Source organism: Eubalaena glacialis, chromosome 8 (assembly GCF_028564815.1).
Source record: "Eubalaena glacialis isolate mEubGla1 chromosome 8, mEubGla1.1.hap2.+ XY, whole genome shotgun sequence".
Taxonomy (NCBI): Eukaryota; Metazoa; Chordata; class Mammalia; order Artiodactyla; family Balaenidae; genus Eubalaena; species Eubalaena glacialis.
In genome coordinates, this window is record NC_083723.1 from 33,743,843 (window position 1) to 33,765,590 (window position 21,748).

The following is a 21,748-nucleotide window of genomic DNA, read 5'->3' on the forward strand; positions in this document are numbered from 1 at the left end:
ACTCTAAGTGAAGTAAGTCACACAGAAAAGGACACTTATCCTAAGATATCACTTATAGAGGGAATGTCAACATCGCTACACCTGAACTGAATTCCAAAACAGAACAGAGTCGCACATTTAGAAAACATACTATGGCTGCTTAACGGGAAAGGTGAGGTGGGGCGATGCCTAAAACAAGGGTTTGAAATTAGCTCACATACCGTTCCACAAGCCAAATATGTAATAGACAAGACCTACTCCCTGCTCAGTGAACTGGACTCAACACCCCCTATTCACCGCCCAAGAATATATCTGACAAGGAAGAGTCTTAAAACCTATGTATTGATATCTCTCTGGAAGTGAATCAAGAGGGTGTAAAGCGGCATAAACACAGCAGGGAAAAGCAGCTAAACCCCATTATAAAAATAGATTACTTAAAAAAAAAACCCCATAAAACAAAGACAGTGAAAGAGAGAGACATTCTTACAAAATCCGTTCAGGGGCTCTGATGCAACCTGGATTGACCATTTCTAGACCCACAGCTGGATGAGACATAAGGCTGGACACTCTTGGGGCTGAGAGGATTGGTGAGGTTGGGTGAGCAAACGCAGACCCTTTAAAGTAATACTGCGTGGTACCCATGCCATGGGTCCCAAATCTCCAGGTTCAAGGGCATCTTCCTACATCGAAAACATGCCTGGGAAACCCAGAAGATGGTACACCGTGTGATCGGGAAAGGTTTCTAAAACGCACCTCATTTCTCCTCTCCTTGTGCTCGGGTTCGCCATTCCAGCCGCTTCACTAACAATCTCCCTACTTGGAGAATCAGCACCGTTGACCTCCTGTTTCGTACAGGTCGCAATTAGTTCTGAGGATGAACGGGAAGAGGGGGAACCAATGAGAGACTAGCTCTAGGTGTTGGGACAGGCACAGGTCACTCTATTTTCCCATCAGGAAGAAGAATGAACCACAGGCTCAGCCTGCCCCCCGGAACCAGAATAGGGCCTGAAGCAATCCTGCGCTTTTGCGGCCAGCTCCCAAAAAAGCGAGTTGACAAATGGAGCTCAGGGGCACTGCAATTCACAAACCTGCAGAGTTAGAAATGATGACTCTCGTCCACAAATATATTGAGGGAAGGCAACGAAGAGGATTTGAAAGCAAGGCAGAATTGCAGGAAACAGATTTCAGGAGGTAGATTCGACTCGCCTTGAAAGCACATGAAAAGCGGCAAAGCGTTGACAATGATGCCCTTGGCCAAAAAGGGCGTATGCGTTTTTTCCTGAATATATTCAGGAAAAAACGCATACGCCCTTTTTGGCCAACCAAGCAAGCCGGAAAGGCAAATCGGCGCTACAAAGAAGTCTCGCTTGCCAGCGGTCAAAAGGGCCATGCTGAAAAAAGTGTAAAAACCAGAAATGCAGGACAGGCCATGGAGACACGGGAGCCTTGCTACGCTGATGGGCGGGATGGAAATTGCCAACAGCCACTCTGGAGAAGTGTACGCTGCGTCCTGAAACATGGAATAGACACAGCTGAGAGAGCATAGGGCACTTCCACTCATGGGCGTAGAAATCGGGACACCTAAAAATCAACACGACACAGGCACCCCAAAGTTTAGAGCTGCTCTGTTTCCAAGAACCTCCACTTCGGTACACCTTAAATATCCCAGGAAAGAGAAAAATGGATAAAGAAGTTGTGGTACTTATGCACAATGGAATATCACTCAGCCATGAAATCAATGTCATAAGGCTAGTAGCAGCATGATGAGTGGATTTAGGGACGATGACTCTAAGTGAAGTAAGTCACACAGAAAAGGACACTTATCCTAAGATATCACTTATAGAGGGAATGTCAACATCGCTACACCTGAACTGAATTCCAAAACAGAACAGAGTCGCACATTTAGAAAACATACTATGGCTGCTTAACGGGAAAGGTGAGGTGGGGCGATGCCTAAAACAAGGGTTTGAAATTAGCTCACATACCGTTCCACAAGCCAAATATGTAATAGACAAGACCTACTCCCTGCTCAGTGAACTGGACTCAACACCCCCTATTCACCGCCCAAGAATATATCTGACAAGGAAGAGTCTTAAAACCTATGTATTGATATCTCTCTGGAAGTGAATCAAGAGGGTGTAAAGCGGCATAAACACAGCAGGGAAAAGCAGCTAAACCCCATTATAAAAATAGATTACTTAAAAAAAAAACCCCATAAAACAAAGACAGTGAAAGAGAGAGACATTCTTACAAAATCCGTTCAGGGGCTCTGATGCAACCTGGATTGACCATTTCTAGACCCACAGCTGGATGAGACATAAGGCTGGACACTCTTGGGGCTGAGAGGATTGGTGAGGTTGGGTGAGCAAACGCAGACCCTTTAAAGTAATACTGCGTGGTACCCATGCCATGGGTCCCAAATCTCCAGGTTCAAGGGCATCTTCCTACATCGAAAACATGCCTGGGAAACCCAGAAGATGGTACACCGTGTGATCGGGAAAGGTTTCTAAAACGCACCTCATTTCTCCTCTCCTTGTGCTCGGGTTCGCCATTCCAGCCGCTTCACTAACAATCTCCCTACTTGGAGAATCAGCACCGTTGACCTCCTGTTTCGTACAGGTCGCAATTAGTTCTGAGGATGAACGGGAAGAGGGGGAACAAATGAGAGACTAGCTCTAGGTGTTGGGACAGGCACAGGTCACTCTATTTTCCCATCAGGAAGAAGAATGAACCACAGGCTCAGCCTGCCCCCCGGAACCAGAATAGGGCCTGAAGCAATCCTGCGCTTTTGCGGCCAGCTCCCAAAAAAGCGAGTTGACAAATGGAGCTCAGGGGCACTGCAATTCACAAACCTGCAGAGTTAGAAATGATGACTCTCGTCCACAAATATATTGAGGGAAGGCAACGAAGAGGATTTGAAAGCAAGGCAGAATTGCAGGAAACAGATTTCAGGAGGTAGATTCGACTCGCCTTGAAAGCACATGAAAAGCGGCAAAGCGTTGACAATGATGCCCTTGGCCAAAAAGGGCGTATGCGTTTTTTCCTGAATATATTCAGGAAAAAACGCATACGCCCTTTTTGGCCAACCAAGCAAGCCGGAAAGGCAAATCGGCGCTACAAAGAAGTCTCGCTTGCCAGCGGTCAAAAGGGCCATGCTGAAAAAAGTGTAAAAACCAGAAATGCAGGACAGGCCATGGAGACACGGGAGCCTTGCTACGCTGATGGGCGGGATGGAAATTGCCAACAGCCACTCTGGAGAAGTGTACGCTGCGTCCTGAAACATGGAATAGACACAGCTGAGAGAGCATAGGGCACTTCCACTCATGGGCGTAGAAATCGGGACACCTAAAAATCAACACGACACAGGCACCCCAAAGTTTAGAGCTGCTCTGTTTCCAAGAACCTCCACTTCGGTACACCTTAAATATCCCAGGAAAGAGAAAAATGGATAAAGAAGTTGTGGTACTTATGCACAATGGAATATCACTCAGCCATGAAATCAATGTCATAAGGCTAGTAGCAGCATGATGAGTGGATTTAGGGACGATGACTCTAAGTGAAGTAAGTCACACAGAAAAGGACACTTATCCTAAGATATCACTTATAGAGGGAATGTCAACATCGCTACACCTGAACTGAATTCCAAAACAGAACAGAGTCGCACATTTAGAAAACATACTATGGCTGCTTAACGGGAAAGGTGAGGTGGGGCGATGCCTAAAACAAGGGTTTGAAATTAGCTCACATACCGTTCCACAAGCCAAATATGTAATAGACAAGACCTACTCCCTGCTCAGTGAACTGGACTCAACACCCCCTATTCACCGCCCAAGAATATATCTGACAAGGAAGAGTCTTAAAACCTATGTATTGATATCTCTCTGGAAGTGAATCAAGAGGGTGTAAAGCGGCATAAACACAGCAGGGAAAAGCAGCTAAACCCCATTATAAAAATAGATTACTTAAAAAAAAAACCCCATAAAACAAAGACAGTGAAAGAGAGAGACATTCTTACAAAATCCGTTCAGGGGCTCTGATGCAACCTGGATTGACCATTTCTAGACCCACAGCTGGATGAGACATAAGGCTGGACACTCTTGGGGCTGAGAGGATTGGTGAGGTTGGGTGAGCAAACGCAGACCCTTTAAAGTAATACTGCGTGGTACCCATGCCATGGGTCCCAAATCTCCAGGTTCAAGGGCATCTTCCTACATCGAAAACATGCCTGGGAAACCCAGAAGATGGTACACCGTGTGATCGGGAAAGGTTTCTAAAACGCACCTCATTTCTCCTCTCCTTGTGCTCGGGTTCGCCATTCCAGCCGCTTCACTAACAATCTCCCTACTTGGAGAATCAGCACCGTTGACCTCCTGTTTCGTACAGGTCGCAATTAGTTCTGAGGATGAACGGGAAGAGGGGGAACCAATGAGAGACTAGCTCTAGGTGTTGGGACAGGCACAGGTCACTCTATTTTCCCATCAGGAAGAAGAATGAACCACAGGCTCAGCCTGCCCCCCGGAACCAGAATAGGGCCTGAAGCAATCCTGCGCTTTTGCGGCCAGCTCCCAAAAAAGCGAGTTGACAAATGGAGCTCAGGGGCACTGCAATTCACAAACCTGCAGAGTTAGAAATGATGACTCTCGTCCACAAATATATTGAGGGAAGGCAACGAAGAGGATTTGAAAGCAAGGCAGAATTGCAGGAAACAGATTTCAGGAGGTCGATTCGACTCGCCTTGAAAGCACATGAAAAGCGGCAAAGCGTTGACAATGATGCCCTTGGCCAAAAAGGGCGTATGCGTTTTTTCCTGAATATATTCAGGAAAAAACGCATACGCCCTTTTTGGCCAACCAAGCAAGCCGGAAAGGCAAATCGGCGCTACAAAGAAGTCTCGCTTGCCAGCGGTCAAAAGGGCCATGCTGAAAAAAGTGTAAAAACCAGAAATGCAGGACAGGCCATGGAGACACGGGAGCCTTGCTACGCTGATGGGCGGGATGGAAATTGCCAACAGCCACTCTGGAGAAGTGTACGCTGCGTCCTGAAACATGGAATAGACACAGCTGAGAGAGCATAGGGCACTTCCACTCATGGGCGTAGAAATCGGCACACCTAAAAATCAACACGACACAGGCACCCCAAAGTTTACGGCTGCTCTGTTTCCAAGAACCTCCACTTCGGTACACCTGAAATATCCCAGGAAAGAGAAAAATGGATAAAGAAGTTGTGGTACTTATGCACAATGGAATATCACTCAGCCATGAAATCAGTGTCATAAGGCTAGTAGCAGCATGATGAGTGGATTTAGGGACGATGACTCTAAGTGAAGTAAGTCACACAGAAAAGGACACTTATCCTAAGATATCACTTATAGAGGGAATGTCAACATCGCTACACCTGAACTGAATTCCAAAACAGAACAGAGTCGCACATTTAGAAAACATACTATGGCTGCTTAACGGGAAAGGTGAGGTGGGGCGATGCCTAAAACAAGGGTTTGAAATTAGCTCACATACCGTTCCACAAGCCAAATATGTAATAGACAAGACCTACTCCCTGCTCAGTGAACTGGACTCAACACCCCCTATTCACCGCCCAAGAATATATCTGACAAGGAAGAGTCTTAAAACCTATGTATTGATATCTCTCTGGAAGTGAATCAAGAGGGTGTAAAGCGGCATAAACACAGCAGGGAAAAGCAGCTAAACCCCATTATAAAAATAGATTACTTAAAAAAAAAACCCCATAAAACAAAGACAGTGAAAGAGAGAGACATTCTTACAAAATCCGTTCAGGGGCTCTGATGCAACCTGGATTGACCATTTCTAGACCCACAGCTGGATGAGACATAAGGCTGGACACTCTTGGGGCTGAGAGGATTGGTGAGGTTGGGTGAGCAAACGCAGACCCTTTAAAGTAATACTGCGTGGTACCCATGCCATGGGTCCCAAATCTCCAGGTTCAAGGGCATCTTCCTACATCGAAAACATGCCTGGGAAACCCAGAAGATGGTACACCGTGTGATCGGGAAAGGTTTCTAAAACGCACCTCATTTCTCCTCTCCTTGTGCTCGGGTTCGCCATTCCAGCCGCTTCACTAACAATCTCCCTACTTGGAGAATCAGCACCGTTGACCTCCTGTTTCGTACAGGTCGCAATTAGTTCTGAGGATGAACGGGAAGAGGGGGAACCAATGAGAGACTAGCTCTAGGTGTTGGGACAGGCACAGGTCACTCTATTTTCCCATCAGGAAGAAGAATGAACCACAGGCTCAGCCTGCCCCCCGGAACCAGAATAGGGCCTGAAGCAATCCTGCGCTTTTGCGGCCAGCTCCCAAAAAAGCGAGTTGACAAATGGAGCTCAGGGGCACTGCAATTCACAAACCTGCAGAGTTAGAAATGATGACTCTCGTCCACAAATATATTGAGGGAAGGCAACGAAGAGGATTTGAAAGCAAGGCAGAATTGCAGGAAACAGATTTCAGGAGGTAGATTCGACTCGCCTTGAAAGCACATGAAAAGCGGCAAAGCGTTGACAATGATGCCCTTGGCCAAAAAGGGCGTATGCGTTTTTTCCTGAATATATTCAGGAAAAAACGCATACGCCCTTTTTGGCCAACCAAGCAAGCCGGAAAGGCAAATCGGCGCTACAAAGAAGTCTCGCTTGCCAGCGGTCAAAAGGGCCATGCTGAAAAAAGTGTAAAAACCAGAAATGCAGGACAGGCCATGGAGACACGGGAGCCTTGCTACGCTGATGGGCGGGATGGAAATTGCCAACAGCCACTCTGGAGAAGTGTACGCTGCGTCCTGAAACATGGAATAGACACAGCTGAGAGAGCATAGGGCACTTCCACTCATGGGCGTAGAAATCGGGACACCTAAAAATCAACACGACACAGGCACCCCAAAGTTTAGAGCTGCTCTGTTTCCAAGAACCTCCACTTCGGTACACCTTAAATATCCCAGGAAAGAGAAAAATGGATAAAGAAGTTGTGGTACTTATGCACAATGGAATATCACTCAGCCATGAAATCAATGTCATAAGGCTAGTAGCAGCATGATGAGTGGATTTAGGGACGATGACTCTAAGTGAAGTAAGTCACACAGAAAAGGACACTTATCCTAAGATATCACTTATAGAGGGAATGTCAACATCGCTACACCTGAACTGAATTCCAAAACAGAACAGAGTCGCACATTTAGAAAACATACTATGGCTGCTTAACGGGAAAGGTGAGGTGGGGCGATGCATAAAACAAGGGTTTGAAATTAGCTCACATACCGTTCCACAAGCCAAATATGTAATAGACAAGACCTACTCCCTGCTCAGTGAACTGGACTCAACACCCCCTATTCACCGCCCAAGAATATATCTGACAAGGAAGAGTCTTAAAACCTATGTATTGATATCTCTCTGGAAGTGAATCAAGAGGGTGTAAAGCGGCATAAACACAGCAGGGAAAAGCAGCTAAACCCCATTATAAAAATAGATTACTTAAAAAAAAAACCCCATAAAACAAAGACAGTGAAAGAGAGAGACATTCTTACAAAATCCGTTCAGGGGCTCTGATGCCACCTGGATTGACCATTTCTAGACCCACAGCTGGATGAGACATAAGGCTGGACACTCTTGGGGCTGAGAGGATTGGTGAGGTTGGGTGAGCAAACGCAGACCCTTTAAAGTAATACTGCGTGGTACCCATGCCATGGGTCCCAAATCTCCAGGTTCAAGGGCATCTTCCTACATCGAAAACATGCCTGGGAAACCCAGAAGATGGTACACCGTGTGATCGGGAAAGGTTTCTAAAACGCACCTCATTTCTCCTCTCCTTGTGCTCGGGTTCGCCATTCCAGCCGCTTCACTAACAATCTCCCTACTTGGAGAATCAGCACCGTTGACCTCCTGTTTCGTACAGGTCACAATTAGTTCTGAGGATGAACGGGAAGAGGGGGAACCAATGAGAGACTAGCTCTAGGTGTTGGGACAGGCACAGGTCACTCTATTTTCCCATCAGGAAGAAGAATGAACCACAGGCTCAGCCTGCCCCCCGGAACCAGAATAGGGCCTGAAGCAATCCTGCGCTTTTGCGGCCAGCTCCCAAAAAAGCGAGTTGACAAATGGAGCTCAGGGGCACTGCAATTCACAAACCTGCAGAGTTAGAAATGATGACTCTCGTCCACAAATATATTGAGGGAAGGCAACGAAGAGGATTTGAAAGCAAGGCAGAATTGCAGGAAACAGATTTCAGGAGGTCGATTCGACTCGCCTTGAAAGCACATGAAAAGCGGCAAAGCGTTGACAATGATGCCCTTGGCCAAAAAGGGCGTATGCGTTTTTTCCTGAATATATTCAGGAAAAAACGCATACGCCCTTTTTGGCCAACCAAGCAAGCCGGAAAGGCAAATCGGCGCTACAAAGAAGTCTCGCTTGCCAGCGGTCAAAAGGGCCATGCTGAAAAAAGTGTAAAAACCAGAAATGCAGGACAGGCCATGGAGACACGGGAGCCTTGCTACGCTGATGGGCGGGATGGAAATTGCCAACAGCCACTCTGGAGAAGTGTACGCTGCGTCCTGAAACATGGAATAGACACAGCTGAGAGAGCATAGGGCACTTCCACTCATGGGCGTAGAAATCGGCACACCTAAAAATCAACACGACACAGGCACCCCAAAGTTTAGGGCTGCTCTGTTTCCAAGAACCTCCACTTCGGTACACCTGAAATATCCCAGGAAAGAGAAAAATGGATAAAGAAGTTGTGGTACTTATGCACAATGGAATATCACTCAGCCATGAAATCAGTGTCATAAGGCTAGTAGCAGCATGATGAGTGGATTTAGGGACGATGACTCTAAGTGAAGTAAGTCACACAGAAAAGGACACTTATCCTAAGATATCACTTATAGAGGGAATGTCAACATCGCTACACCTGAACTGAATTCCAAAACAGAACAGAGTCGCACATTTAGAAAACATACTATGGCTGCTTAACGGGAAAGGTGAGGTGGGGCGATGCATAAAACAAGGGTTTGAAATTAGCTCACATACCGTTCCACAAGCCAAATATGTAATAGACAAGACCTACTCCCTGCTCAGTGAACTGGACTCAACACCCCCTATTCACCGCCCAAGAATATATCTGACAAGGAAGAGTCTTAAAACCTATGTATTGATATCTCTCTGGAAGTGAATCAAGAGGGTGTAAAGTGGCATAAACACAGCAGGGAAAAGCAGCTAAACCCCATTATAAAAATAGATTACTTAAAAAAAAAACCCCATAAAACAAAGACAGTGAAAGAGAGAGACATTCTTACAAAATCCGTTCAGGGGCTCTGATGCAACCTGGATTGACCATTTCTAGACCCACAGCTGGATGAGACATAAGGCTGGACACTCTTGGGGCTGAGAGGATTGGTGAGGTTGGGTGAGCAAACGCAGACCCTTTAAAGTAATACTGCGTGGTACCCATGCCATGGGTCCCAAATCTCCAGGTTCAAGGGCATCTTCCTACATCGAAAACATGCCTGGGAAACCCAGAAGATGGTACACCGTGTGATCGGGAAAGGTTTCTAAAACGCACCTCATTTCTCCTCTCCTTGTGCTCGGGTTCGCCATTCCAGCCGCTTCACTAACAATCTCCCTACTTGGAGAATCAGCACCGTTGACCTCCTGTTTCGTACAGGTCGCAATTAGTTCTGAGGATGAACGGGAAGAGGGGGAACCAATGAGAGACTAGCTCTAGGTGTTGGGACAGGCACAGGTCACTCTATTTTCCCATCAGGAAGAAGAATGAACCACAGGCTCAGCCTGCCCCCCGGAACCAGAATAGGGCCTGAAGCAATCCTGCGCTTTTGCGGCCAGCTCCCAAAAAAGCGAGTTGACAAATGGAGCTCAGGGGCACTGCAATTCACAAACCTGCAGAGTTAGAAATGATGACTCTCGTCCACAAATATATTGAGGGAAGGCAACGAAGAGGATTTGAAAGCAAGGCAGAATTGCAGGAAACAGATTTCAGGAGGTAGATTCGACTCGCCTTCAAAGCACATGAAAAGCGGCAAAGCGTTGACAATGATGCCCTTGGCCAAAAAGGGCGTACGCGTTTTTTCCTGAATATATTCAGGAAAAAACGCGTACGCCCTTTTTGGCCAACCAAGCAAGCCGGAAAGGCAAATCGGCGCTACAAAGAAGTCTCGCTTGCCAGCGGTCAAAAGGGCCATGCTGAAAAAAGTGTAAAAACCAGAAATGCAGGACAGGCCATGGAGACACGGGAGCCTTGCTACGCTGATGGGCGGGATGGAAATTGCCAACAGCCACTCTGGAGAAGTGTACGCTGCGTCCTGAAACATGGAATAGACACAGCTGAGAGAGCATAGGGCACTTCCACTCATGGGCATAGAAATCGGGAAACCTAAAAATCAACACGACACAGGCACCCCAAAGTATAGGGCTGCTCTGTTTCCAAGAACCTCCACTTCGGTACACCTGAAATATCCCAGGAAAGAGAAAAATGGACAAAGAAGTTGTGGTACTTATGCACAATGGAATATCACTCAGCCATGAAATCAGTGTCATAAGACTAGTAGCAGCATGATGAGTGGATTTAGGGACGATGACTCTAAGTGAAGTAAGTCACACAGAAAAGGACACTTATCCTAAGATATCACTGATAGAGGGAATGTCAACATCGCTACACCTGAACTGAATTCCAAAACAGAACAGAGTCACACATTTAGAAAACACACTATGGCTGCTTAACGGGAAAGTTGAGGCGGGGTGATGCATAAAACAAGGGTTTGAAATTAGCTCACATACCGTTCCACAAGCCAAATATATAATAGACAAGACCTACTCCCTGCTCAGTGAACTGGACTCAACACCCCCTATTCACCGCCCAAGAATATATCTGACAAGGAAGGGTCTTTAAACCTATGTATTGATATCTCTCTGGAAGTGAATCAAGAGGGTGTAAAGCGGCATAAACCAGCAGCGAAAAGCAGCTAAACCCCATTATAAAAATAGATTACTTAAAAAAAAACCCCATAAAACAAAGAGAGTGAAAGAGAGAGACATTCTTACAAAATCCGTTCAGGGGCTCTGATGCAACCTGGATTGACCATATCTAGACCCACAGCTGGATGAGACATAAGGCTGGACACTCTTGGGGCTGAGAGGATTGGTGAGGTTGGGTGAGCAAACGCAGACCCTTTAAAGTAATACTGCGTGGTACCCATGCCATGGGTCCCAAATCTCCAGGGTCAAGGGCATCTTCCTACATCGAAAACATGCCTGGGAAACCCAGAAGATGGTACACCGTGTGATCGGGAAAGGTTTCTAAAACGCACCTCATTTCTCCTCTCCTTGTGCTCGGGTTCGCCATTCCAGCCGCTTCACTAACAATCTCCCGACTTGGAGAATCAGCACCGTTGACCTCCTGTTTCGTACAGGTCGCAATTTGTCCTGAGGATGAATGGGAAGAGGGGGAACCAATGAGAGACTAGCTCTAGGTGTTGGGACAGGCACAGGTCACTCTATTTTCCCATCAGGAAGAAGAATGAACCACAGGCTCAGCCTGCCCCCCGGAACCAGAATAGGGCCTGAAGCAATCCTGCGCTTTTGCGGCCAGCTCCCAAAAAAGCGAGTTGACAAATGGAGCTCAGGGGCACTGCAATTCACAAACCTGCAGAGTTCGAAATGATGACTCTCGTCCACAAATATATTGAGGGAAGGCAACGAAGAGGATTTGAAAGCAAGGCAGAATTGCAGGAAACAGATTTCAGGAGGTAGATTCGACTCGCCTTCAAAGCACATGAAAAGCGGCAAAGCGTTGACAATGATGCCCTTGGCCAAAAAGGGCGTACGCGTTTTTTCCTGAATATATTCAGGAAAAAACGCGTACGCCCTTTTTGGCCAACCAAGCAAGCCGGAAAGGCAAATCGGCGCTACAAAGAAGTCTCGCTTGCCAGCGGTCAAAAGGGCCATGTTGAAAAAAGTGTTAAAACCAGAAATGCAGGACAGGCCATGGAGACACGGGAGCCTTGCTACGCTGATGGGCGGGATGGAAATTGCCAACAGCCACTCTGGAGAAGTGTACGCTGCGTCCTGAAACATGGAATAGACACAGCTGAGAGAGCATAGGGCACTTCCACTCATGGGCATAGAAATCGGGAAACCTAAAAATCAACACGACACAGGCACCCCAAAGTATAGGGCTGCTCTGTTTCCAAGAACCTCCACTTCGGTACACCTGAAATATCCCAGGAAAGAGAAAAATGGATAAAGAAGTTGTGGTACTTATGCACAATGGAATATCACTCAGCCATGAAATCAGTGTCATAAGGCTAGTAGCAGCATGATGAGTGGATTTAGGGACGATGACTCTAAGTGAAGTAAGTCACACAGAAAAGGACACTTATTCTAAGATATCACTTATAGAGGGAATGTCAACATCGCTACACCTGAACTGAATTCCAAAACAGAAGAGAGTCGCACATTTAGAAAACACACTATGGCTGCTTAACGGGAAAGGTGAGGTGGGGCGATGCATAAAACAAGGGTTTGAAATTAGCTCACATACCGTTCCACAAGCCAAATATGTAATAGACAAGACCTACTCCCTGCTCAGTGAACTGGACTCAACACCCCCTATTCACCGCCCAAGAATATATCTGACTAGGAAGAGTCTTAAAACCTATGTATTGATATCTCTTTGGAAGTGAATCAAGAGGGTGTAAAGCGGCATAAACACAGCAGGGAAAAGCAGCTAAGCCCCATTATAAAAATAGATTACTTAAAAAAAACCCCATAAAACAAAGACAGTGAAAGAGAGAGAAATTCTTACAAAATCCGTTCAGGGGCTCTGATGCAACCTGGATTGACCATTTCTAGACCCACAGCTGGATGAGACATAAGGCTGGACACTCTTGGGGCTGAGAGGATTGGTGAGGTTGGGTGAGCAAACGCAGACCCTTTAAAGTAATACTGCGTGGTACCCATTGCATGGGTCCCAAATCTCCAGGTTCAAGGGCATCTTCCTACATCGAAAACATGCCTGGGAAACCCAGAAGATGGTACACCGTGTGATCGGGAAAGGTTTCTAAAACGCACCTCATTTCTCCTCTCCTTGTGCTCGGGTTCGCCATTCCAGCCGCTTCACTAACAATCTCCCGACTTGGAGAATCAGCACCGTTGACCTCCTGTTTCGTACAGGTCGCAATTTGTCCTGAGGATGAACGGGAAGAGGGGGAACCAATGAGAGACTAGCTCTAGGTGTTGGGACAGGGACAGGTCACTCTATTTTCCCATCAGGAAGAAGAATGAACCACAGGCTCAGCCTGCCCCCCGGAACCAGATTAGGGCCTGAAGCAATCCTGCGCTTTTGCGGCCAGCTCCCAAAAAAGCGAGTTGACAAATGGAGCTCAGGGGCACTGCAATTCACAAACCTGCAGAGTTAGAAATGATGACTCTCGTCCACAAATATATTGAGGGAAGGCAACGAAGAGGATTTGAAAGCAAGGCAGAATTGCAGGAAACAGATTTCAGGAGGTAGATTCGACTCGCCTTGAAAGCACATGAAAAGCGGCAAAGCGTTGACAATGATGCCCTTGGCCAAAAAGGGCGTATGCGTTTTTTCCTGAATATATTCAGGAAAAAACGCATACGCCCTTTTTGGCCAACCAAGCAAGCCGGAAAGGCAAATCGGCGCTACAAAGAAGTCTCGCTTGCCAGCGGTCAAAAGGGCCATGCTGAAAAAAGTGTAAAAAACAGAAATGCAGGACAGGCCATGGAGACACGGGAGCCTTGCTACGCTGATGGGCGGGATGGAAATTGCCAACAGCCACTCTGGAGAAGTGTACGCTGCGTCCTGAAACATGGAATAGACACAGCTGAGAGAGCATAGGGCACTTCCACTCATGGGCGTAGAAATCGGGAAACCTAAAAATCAACATGACACAGGCACCCCAAAGTTTAGGGCTGCTCTGTTTCCAAGAACCTCCACTTCGGTACACCTTAAATATCCCAGGAAAGAGAAAAATGGACAAAGAAGTTGTGGTACTTATGCACAATGGAATATCACTCAGCCATGAAATCAGTGTCATAAGACTAGTAGCAGCATGATGAGTGGATTTAGGGACGATGACTCTAAGTGAAGTAAGTCACACAGAAAAGGACACTTATCCTAAGATATCACTTATAGAGGGAATGTCAACATCGCTACACCTGAACTGAATTCCAAAACAGAACAGAGTCACACATTTAGAAAACACACTCTGGCTGCTTAACGGGAAAGTTGAGGCGGGGTGATGCATAAAACAAGGGTTTGAAATTAGCTCACATACCGTTCCACAAGCCAAATATATAATAGACAAGACCTACTCCCTGCTCAGTGAACTGGACTCAACACCCCCTATTCACCGCCCAAGAATATATCTGACTAGTAAGAGTGTTTAAACCTATGTATTGATATCTCTCTGGAAGTGAATCAAGAGGGTGTAAAGCGGCATAAACCAGCAGCGAAAAGCAGCTAAACCCTATTATAAAAATAGATTACTTAAAAAAAAAACCCCATAAAACAAAGAGAGTGAAAGAGAGAGACATTCTTACAAAATCCGTTCAGGGGCTCTGATGCAACCTGGATTGACCATATCTAGACCCACAGCTGGATGAGACATAAGGCTGGACACTCTTGGGGCTGAGAGGATTGGTGAGGTTGGGTGAGCAAACGCAGACCCTTTAAAGTAATACTGCGTGGTACCCATGCCATGGGTCCCAAATCTCCAGGGTCAAGGGCATCTTCCTACATCGAAAACATGCCTGGGAAACCCAGAAGATGGTACACCGTGTGATCGGGAAAGGTTTCTAAAACGCACCTCATTTCTCCTCTCCTTGTGCTCGGGTTCGCCATTCCAGCCGCTTCACTAACAATCTCCCGACTTGGAGAATCAGCACCGTTGACCTCCTGTTTCGTACAGGTCGCAATTTGTCCTGAGGATGAACGGGAAGAGGGGGAACCAATGAGAGACTAGCTCTAGGTGTTGGGACAGGCACAGGTCACTCTATTTTCCCATCAGGAAGAAGAATGAACCACAGGCTCAGCCTGCCCCCCGGAACCAGAATAGGGCCTGAAGCAATCCTGCGCTTTTGCGGCCAGCTCCCAAAAAAGCGAGTTGACAAATGGAGCTCAGGGGCACTGCAATTCACAAACCTGCAGAGTTAGAAATGATGACTCTCGTCCACAAATATATTGAGGGAAGGCAACGAAGAGGATTTGAAAGCAAGGCAGAATTGCAGGAAACAGATTTCAGGAGGTAGATTCGACTCGCCTTCAAAGCACATGAAAAGCGGCAAAGCGTTGACAATGATGCCCTTGGCCAAAAAGGGCGTACGCGTTTTTTCCTGAATATATTCAGGAAAAAACGCGTACGCACTTTTTGGCCAACCAAGCAAGCCGGAAAGGCAAATCGGCGCTACAAAGAAGTCTCGCTTGCCAGCGGTCAAAAGGGCCATGCTGAAAAAAGTGTTAAAACCAGAAATGCAGGACAGGCCATGGAGACACGGGAGCCTTGCTACGCTGATGGGCGGGATGGAAATTGCCAACAGCCACTCTGGAGAAGTGTACGCTGCGTCCTGAAACATGGAATAGACACAGCTGAGAGAGCATAGGGCACTTCCACTCATGGGCATAGAAATCGGGAAACCTAAAAATCAACACGACACAGGCACCCCAAAGTTTAGGGCTGCTCTGTTTCCAAGAACCTCCACTTTGGTACACCTTAATTATCCCAGGAAAGAGAAAAATGGACAAAGAAGTTGTGGTACTTATGCACAATGGAATATCACTCAGCCATGAAATCAGTGTCATAAGACTAGTAGCAGCATGATGAGTGGATTTAGGGACGATGACTCTAAGTGAAGTAAGTCACACAGAAAAGGACACTTATCCTAAGATATCACTTATAGAGGGAATGTCAACATCGCTACACCTGAACTGAATTCCAAAACAGAACAGAGTCACACATTTACAAAACACACTATGGCTGCTTAACGGGAAAGTTGAGGCGGGGTGATGCATAAAACAAGGGTTTGAAATTAGCTCACATACCGTTCCACAAGCCAAATATATAATAGACAAGACCTACTCCCTGCTCAGTGAACTGGACTCAACACCCCCTATTCACCGCCCAAGAATATATCTGACTAGTAAGAGTCTTTAAACCTATGTATTGATATCTCTCTGGAAGTGAATCAAGAGGGTGTAAAGCGGCATAAACCAGCAGCGAAAAGCAGCTAAACACCATTATAAAAATAGATTACTTAAAAAAAAACCCCATAAAACAAAGACAGTGAAAGAGAGAGACATTCTTACAAAATCCGTTCAGGGGCTCTGATGCAACCTGGATTGACCATATCTAGACCCACAGCTGGATGAGACATAAGGCTGGACACTCTTGGGGCTGAGAGGATTGGTGAGGTTGGGTGAGCAAACGCAGACCCTTTAAAGTAATACTGCGTGGTACCCATGCCATGGGTCCCAAATCTCCAGGTTCAAGGGCATCTTCCTACATCGAAAACATGCCTGGGAAACCCAGAAGATGGTACACCGTGTGATCGGGAAAGGTTTCTAAAACGCACCTCATTTCTCCTCTCCTTGTGCTCCGGTTCGCCATTCCAGCCGCTTCACTAACAATCTCCCGACTTGGAGAATCAGCACCGTTGACCTCCTGTTTCGTACAGGTCGCAATTTGTCCTGAGGATGAATGGGAAGAGGGGGAACCAATGAGAGACTAGCTCTAGGTGTTGGGACAGGCACAGGTCACTCTATTTTCCCATCAGGAAGAAGAATGAACCACAGGCTCAGCCTGCCGCCCGGAACCAGAATAGGGCCTGAAGCAATCCTGCGCTTTTGCGGCCAGCTCCCAAAAAAGCGAGTTGACAAATGGAGCTCAGGGGCACTGCAATTCACAAACCTGCAGAGTTAGAAATGATGACTCTCGTCCACAAATATATTGAGGGAAGGCAACGAAGAGGATTTGAAAGCAAGGCAGAATTGCAGGAAACAGATTTCAGGAGGTAGATTCGACTCGCCTTGAAAGCACATGAAAAGCGGCAAAGCGTTGACAATGATGCCCTTGGCCAAAAAGGGCGTACGCGTTTTTTCCTGAATATATTCACGAAAAAACGCGTACGCCCTTTTTGGCCAACCAAGCAAGCCGGAAAGGCAAATCGGCGCTACAAAGAAGTCTCGCTTGCCAGCGGTCAAAAGGGCCATGCTGAAAAAAGTGTTAAAACCAGAAATGCAGGACAGGCCATGGAGACACGGGAGCCTTGCTACGCTGATGGGCGGGATGGAAATTGCCAACAGCCACTCTGGAGAAGTGTACGCTGCGTCCTGAAACATGGAATAGACACAGCTGAGAGAGCATAGGGCACTTCCACTCATGGGCGTAGAAATCGGGAAACCGAAAAATCAACACGACACAGGCACCCCAAAGTTTAGGGCTGCTCTGTTTCCAAGAACCTCCACTTCGGTACACCTGAAATATCCCAGGAAAGAGAAAAATGGATAAAGAAGTTGTGGTACTTATGCACAATGGAATATCACTCAGCCATGAAATCAGTGTCATAAGACTAGTAGCAGCATGATGAGTGGATTTAGGGACGATGACTCTAAGTGAAGGAAGTCACACAGAAAAGGACACTTATCCTAAGATATCACTTATAGAGGGAATGTCAACATCGCTACACCTGAACTGAATTCCAAAACAGAACAGAGTCACACATTTACAAAACACACTATGGCTGCTTAACGGGAAAGTTGAGGCGGGGTGATGCATAAAACAAGGGTTTGAAATTAGCTCACATACCGTTCCACAAGCCAAATATATAATAGACAAGACCTACTCCCTGCTCAGTGAACTGGACTCAACACCCCCTATTCACCGCCCAAGAATATATCTGACTAGTAAGAGTCTTTAAACCTATGTATTGATATCTCTCTGGAAGTGAATCAAGAGGGTGTAAAGCGGCATAAACCAGCAGCGAAAAGCAGCTAAACCCCATTATAAAAATAGATTACTTAAAAAAAAACTCCATAAAACAAAGACAGTGAAAGAGAGAGACATTCTTACAAAATCCGTTCAGGGGCTCTGATGCAACCTGGATTGACCATATCTAGACCCACAGCTGGATGAGACATAAGGCTGGACACTCTTGGGGCTGAGAGGATTGGTGAGGTTGGGTGAGCAAACGCAGACCCTTTAAAGTAATACTGCGTGGTACCCATGCCATGGGTCCCAAATCTCCAGGGTCAAGGGCATCTTCCTACATCGAAAACATGCCTGGGAAACCCAGAAGATGGTACACCGTGTGATCGGGAAAGGTTTCTAAAACGCACCTCATTTCTCCTCTCCTTGTGCTCGGGTTCGCCATTCCAGCCGCTTCACTAACAATCTCCCTACTTGGAGAATCAGCACCGTTGACCTCCTGTTTCGTACAGGTCGCAATTTGTCCTGAGGATGAACGGGAAGAGGGGGAACCAATGAGAGACTAGCTCTAGTTGTTGGGACAGGCACAGGTCACTCTATTTTCCCATCAGGAAGAAGAATGAACCACAGGCTCAGCCTGCCCCCCAGAACCAAAATAGGGCCTGAAGCAATCCTGCGCTTTTGCGGCCAGCTCCCAAAAAAGCGAGTTGACAAATGGAGCTCAGGGGCACTGCAATTCACAAACCTGCAGAGTTAGAAATGATGACTCTCGTCCACAAATATATTGAGGGAAGGCCACGAAGAGGATTTGAAAGCAAGGCAGAATTGCAGGAAACAGATTTCAGGAGGTAGATTCGACTCGCCTTCAAAGCACATGAAAAGCGGCAAAGCGTTGACAATGATGCCCTTGGCCAAAAAGGGCGTACGCGTTTTTTCCTGAATATATTCAGGAAAAAACGCGTACGCCCTTTTTGGCCAACCAAGCAAGCCGGAAAGGCAAATCGGCGCTACAAAGAAGTCTCGCTTGCCAGCGGTCAAAAGGGCCATGCTGAAAAAAGTGTAAAAACCAGAAATGCAGGACAGGCCATGGAGACACGGGAGCCTTGCTACGCTGATGGGCGGGATGGAAATTGCCAACAGCCACTCTGGAGAAGTGTACGCTGCGTCCTGAAACATGGAATAGACACAGCTGAGAGAGCATAGGGCACTTCCACTCATGGGCATAGAAATCGGGAAACCTAAAAATCAACACGACACAGGCACCCCAAAGTTTAGGGCTGCTCTGTTTCCAAGAACCTCCACTTTGGTACACCTTAAATATCCCAGGAAAGAGAAAAATGGACAAAGAAGTTGTGGTACTTATGCACAATGGAATATCACTCAGCCATGAAATCAGTGTCATAAGACTAGTAGCAGCATGATGAGTGGATTTAGGGACGATGACTCTAAGTGAAGTAAGTCACACAGAAAAGGACACTTATCCTAAGATATCACTTATAGAGGGAATGTCAACATCGCTACACTTGAACTGAATTCCAAAACAGAACAGAGTCACACATTTAGAAAACACACTATGGCTGCTTAACGGGAAAGTTGAGGCGGGGTGATGCATAAAACAAGGGTTTGAAATTAGCTCACATACCGTTCCACAAGCCAAATATATAATAGACAAGACCTACTCCCTGCTCAGTGAACTGGACTCAACACCCCCTATTCACCGCCCAAGAATATATCTGACTAGTAAGAGTCTTTAAAACTATGTATTGATATCTCTCTGGAAGTGAATCAAGAGGGTGTAAAGCGGCATAAACCAGCAGCGAAAAGCAGCTAAACCCCATTATAAAAATAGATTACTTAAAAAAAAACCCCATAAAACAAAGACAGTGAAAGAGAGAGACATTCTTACAAAATCCGTTCAGGGGCTCTGATGCAACCTGGATTGACCATTTCTAGACCCACAGCTGGATGAGACATAAGGCTGGACACTCTTGGGGCTGAGAGGATTGGTGAGGTTGGGTGAGCAAACGCAGACCCTTTAAAGTAATACTGCGTGGTACCCATGCCATGGGTCCCAAATCTCCAGGTTCAAGGGCATCTTCCTACATCGAAAACATGCCTGGGAAACCCAGAAGATGGTACACCGTGTGATCGGGAAAGGTTTCTAAAACGCACCTCATTTCTCCTCTCCTTGTGCTCGGGTTCGCCATTCCAGCCGCTTCACTAACAATCTCCCGACATGGAGAATCAGCACCGTTGACCTCCTGTTTCGTACAGGTCGCAATTTGTCCTGAGGATGAATGGGAAGAGGGGGAACCAATGAGAGACTAGCTCTAGGTGTTGGGACAGGCACAGGTCACTCTATTTTCCCATCAGGAAGAAGAATGAACCACAGGCTCAGCCTGCCCCCCAGAACCAGAATAGGGCCTGAAGCAATCCTGCGCTTTTGCGGCCAGCTCCCAAAAAAGCGAGTTGACAAATGGAGCTCAGGGGCACTGCAATTCACAAACCTGCAGAGTTCGAAATGATGACTCTCGTCCACAAATATATTGAGGGAAGGCAACGAAGAGGATTTGAAAGCAAGGCAGAATTGCAGGAAACAGATTTCAGGAGGTCGATTCGACTCGCCTTGAAAGCACATGAAAAGCGGCAAAGCGTTGACAATGATGCCCTTGGCCAAAAAGGGCGTATGCGTTTTTTCCTGAATATATTCAGGAAAAAACGCATACGCCCTTTTTGGCCAACCAAGCAAGCCGGAAAGGCAAATCGGCGCTACAAAGAAGTCTCGCTTGCCAGCGGTCAAAACGGCCATGCTGAAAAAAGTGTAAAAACCAGAAATGCAGGACAGGCCATGGAGACACGGGAGCCTTGCTACGCTGATGGGCGGGATGGAAATTGCCAACAGCCACTCTGGAGAAGTGTACGCTGCGTCCTGAAACATGGAATAGACACAGCTGAGAGAGCATAGGGCACTTCCACTCATGGGCGTAGAAATCGGGAAACCTAAATATCAACACGACACAGGCACCCCAAAGTTTAGGGCTGCTCTGTTTCCAAGAACCTCCACTTCGGTACACCTGAAATATCCCAGGAAAGAGAAAAATGGATAAAGAAGTTGTGGTACTTATGCACAATGGAATATCACTCAGCCATGAAATCAGTGTCATAAGGCTAGTAGCAGCATGATGAGTGGATTTAGGGACGATGACTCTAAGTGAAGGAAGTCACACAGAAAAGGACACTTATCCTAAGATATCACTTATAGAGGGAATGTCAACATCGCTACACCTGAACTGAATTCCAAAACAGAACAGAGTCGCACATTTAGAAAACATACTATGGCTGCTTAACGGGAAAGGTGAGGTGGGGCGATGCATAAAACAAGGGTTTGAAATTAGCTCACATACCGTTCCACAAGCCAAATATGTAATAGACAAGACCTACTCCCTGCTCAGTGAACTGGACTCAACACCCCCTATTCACCGCCCAAGAATATATCTGACTAGGAAGAGTCTTAAAACCTATGTATTGCTATCCCTCTGGAAGTGAATCAAGAGGGTGTAAAGCGGCATAAACCAGCAGCGAAAAGCAGCTAAACCCCATTATAAAAATAGATTACTTAAAAAAAAACCCCATAAAACAAAGACAGTGAAAGAGAGAGAAATTCATACAAAATCTGTTCAGGGGCTCTGATGCAACCTGGATTGACCATATCTAGACCCACAGCTGGATGAGACATAAGGCTGGACACTCTTGGGGCTGAGAGGATTGGTGAGGTTGGGTGAGCAAACGCAGACC